We start from the raw sequence: 3,601 nt of genomic DNA, 5'->3' as shown, positions 1-3,601 counted from the left end.
TTATTAAATATTTATTCTATTTATGTGTCATCTCCATCTTCAAGAACAATTAGTACTAAGGATAAAATGAGAAAAAAAATAATTGATTTTGTCTAGAACTTCTAAAATAACAAATAATCCGAGACACTTATTTTTAAAAATTACGATAGAATATTTGAGCCAGAAGGAGAACATAATTAGCGAAGGTTCATATATATAACCAATCGCAATTTGATTGGAATTAATAGTGAGTAGTTGTTTTTGTAAAGAAAATTGAAAAGAATGGAAAAGATGTGGTCAACACTTATTCATTTCACATTAACTAATTAACAAGTCCATCATGATACGCAACTCTAGAATTTATTAAATATGGATAGCTATTGAAAATTAATATGAGTGAGGTTGGATTTGTTAGAAAATTTAGTTGGCGCTTTAAAGGCATCTATGGCTTTTCTTGTGTTTGTATTTGTTCTATATGTATAGCTTTATCAAGAAACACACACAAACACACAGTGTCAATGGCTATTTACACCTTTCATACATTGACCATAATGAATTACCTCCCCTCTACCAGCCCCTTTAATTTCCCTGCACTGCATGCACTTATTAGTTTTAATTGCAAATATTTACTCCAATTTTCCATTTTGAGCAAACTATCTTGGGATTTTCTCCAACCATTAATACATTTTCCTGCCCCTCAATTTACTCCTCTCTCTCCTTTCTACACTTCCTCTTTCAATTCATTCAATTGATTTCCTATTAACTCTCTCTCTCTCTCTCTTCCAACTCGTCCGTCTTATAATTTAATTAAGCTTTTAAAGCAATCCCATCTCTCCACTCTATAGTTCCCATTATATAATATGTCTTTACAAGTCCAAGATCATCAACTAGGACCACAACAACTTCCACTTGTTCATCTTAGTAGTTTAGCCGTGCTGCAGGTGGTTCCGGTTACTTCCCTTGGTGCCTCGCCGATCACCGCTGTAACCTTCCGGCTACCGCCGTCCCTTTCTTCCATCACAACCACCCTTACTCCACCTTTGAATTAGAAGAGCTAGCCCTCATCACTTCCTTTAGGGTGGCGAAAGATTTCTCAATCTTAAGGTAATACAAGTTCTTCTGATGATCACGTAAAAAATACTAATCGTTTTTTCATATCATTTTTACACTATCAATATAATTTTACCTATTTTAATTAATCATTTACCGTGGTTTGTTGGGAAAGAAGTCTTGGCGTAACAGATAAAGTTGCTGTCGTGTGACCAAGAGGTCATAAGTTCAATTCGTGGAAACAGCCTCCGGCAGAAATGCAGTATAAGACTGCGTACAATAGACCCTTGTGGTCCGGCCCTTCTCAAACCCCGTGTATATCGGGAGCTTAGTGCACTGAGTTGCCCTTATTTGCCGTGATTTGTTGGTTATCAATCCATACCTGCTATAAGAAGTTAACTTTTAAGTGACTTGATAGTGTAAAATTTTTTTTACTCCGTCATATTAGTTGAACTCCTTTTTTCCATGTTATTTATTTATTTTTTTGGATTTTCGTTATTTGACAGGGGAGATTATTCAAAAAAGAAGAAGAAAAGAAATCATATTTATTACAAGTACAATTAGCCATGAGCCGAAGAAATGGAAATGGTGAGCTTGATCTAAAGCTGAATTTGTCACCACCACGAGTGATCAACCACCCACAAGTGGAATCACCGAGCAGGTCGTTGACGGCGTCGCCGACGAGTTCATGCGTGTCGTCCGATGATTCCTCCGCCGTTCAACGTTATTCCGACAGCCCAGAAACAATTACTTCAATGGTGTTGGTTGGTTGTCCACGGTGCCTCATGTATGTTATGTTAGCAGAAGTTAATGATCCAAGATGCCCTAAATGCAAGAGTACTTGTTTGCTTGATGTTATGTATGAGAAGAACAAGACTACTAGGAGGAATATCAGTTAGACTATAGTCAAGAATCTATCACATTCTGCTATTACTAGGTTTATCAACAATCTTGCCCCCCACCTTGGAAAAAATGAAAAATTAAACCCTCTAGCCCTGTTTTTCAACTTTCTATAAATAGCACTATTTGAGCTCCATTTTGACTTGAATCCAAAATGAAAAAGTAAAAGAAGAAAGAAGAATTATGAAATGGGTGAAGGGAACTTTTGGAGCTTCTGTAGTGCTATTTTTATTTTTATTTATTTTTAGGTTCTTTTAGAAATTTGGGTTTCTAGGTTAGGTTTGTTTGCAGCTGAAGGGTGATCTGGAAAAAGTAGCATGTGTTGTATTGGTGGATTTAAGGTATGTTTCTTGTTCTATCTTTAGTAGAAGACTATGTAATGCCCAAGTTTTCTCAGAAAAAAAAAAGGAAGAAAAATGTTCGTTATTTTCTCAAATGATGAGTGAAAATTCTTCTTTGACCCCATGCAAAGCAGAGATTATGCTACAATATGCTCTGTTGCCAAAGTTTTACTTAAAGAATAGCACTTTTGCAAGAATGCTTTCTTGTGATGTTTGGCCCCACCAAGATGCAAAAGGGCCACCCTTTATTTTCCCACGTTGCCAAAATTAACTTAAATAGCTACTCCCTCCGTTTACTTTTTTAGTGCGCAAAAATAGATTTTCATTTTTACTCGTCACTTTACGCATATCAACAAATTTTTTTCCCGTTATACCTACAGTATTTATTACTCATTTCAAATTATTTTTTCAAATCCAATAAAATATGCATCAATTAATATGGGTATTATGGTAAATTATGAACTTTATTTATTATTTCTTAAGGAGCGTGAAAAGTTAAAACGTGCCAGCTAAAAGTGAACGGAAGGAGTATTCACGATACAACCATTTAAACTAAAAAAAGCCGGCAATAACTTATTATATGTATAATTCATATATAATTTGCATATAATCATGTATAATATATGTATACCTGTTCGGACATGTACAACAGTAAATCCAGTTACCTATTTGCATAAAGATTCCTAGAAAAAAATTTAAAATCAAAATATTGGGCCACTACCCTTTTCAATCTTGATGGACGCCCACAAAAGTTGGTAAAAGTTGTTCCACACATAAAATGACTATGGAATATATTGTACTGTATTTAACTTCTCTTTTCCACAATTAAATAGAAACTTGAAAAAGTCCAATCCTTGTGAAATTCTAAAGCTCCTTTTTTTTAAAAAAAGAATTCTTAAAAACTTATTTAATGCACCTTAAGACCCGTCAACCTCTTTCGTAGTCAAGTTACTTACACCACCTAACAAATTCAGACTACGTACACGATCAGAAAATCCACATATCTTAGTAAAGATATAATTGTGATGCAAACCGAAGTATTCAATTTGTAATGAATATTGTAGGGTTGAGTAATATGAGGTGCGCAGCTCCATGCATGTATGTACCAACAATGGAGGAGTAACATGTTGTACATTAAAGAGTATTAAAGGGTTGATGGTGTGCCAGTAGTAGTTCCACGTAAATATTATAATTATAAACACAAGATATAATCAATGTGATGATACCACGTCGTATATGCATGTGATGTTATAATTAGGTCAAATATGTTATTTATGACAAATCAGTCGATAAATTCAAGGGTGGGTTTGCGAGAGTGTTGTTTGAGATTG

The 3,601-nt window shown here is 34.5% G+C and overlaps 1 long non-coding RNA gene across 1 annotated transcript; it reads left to right on the top strand.

Moving 5' to 3' along the window:
• Nucleotides 1–380: 380 nt before the first annotated feature.
• LOC104211904 (uncharacterized) lies at nt 381–2,365 on the top strand. The gene is made up of 2 exons (XR_707253.2): nt 381–1,083; nt 1,536–2,365. It is a non-coding gene; the product is annotated as an uncharacterized lncRNA (long non-coding RNA).
• The last annotated feature ends 1,236 nt before the right edge of the window (nt 2,366–3,601 follow it).

This window comes from Nicotiana sylvestris, chromosome 12, assembly GCF_000393655.2.
Source record: "Nicotiana sylvestris chromosome 12, ASM39365v2, whole genome shotgun sequence".
NCBI lineage: Eukaryota > Viridiplantae > Streptophyta > Magnoliopsida > Solanales > Solanaceae > Nicotiana > Nicotiana sylvestris.
Note: the sequence above shows the minus strand (reverse complement) of the source record. Positions and strands in the feature narration are given on the sequence as shown.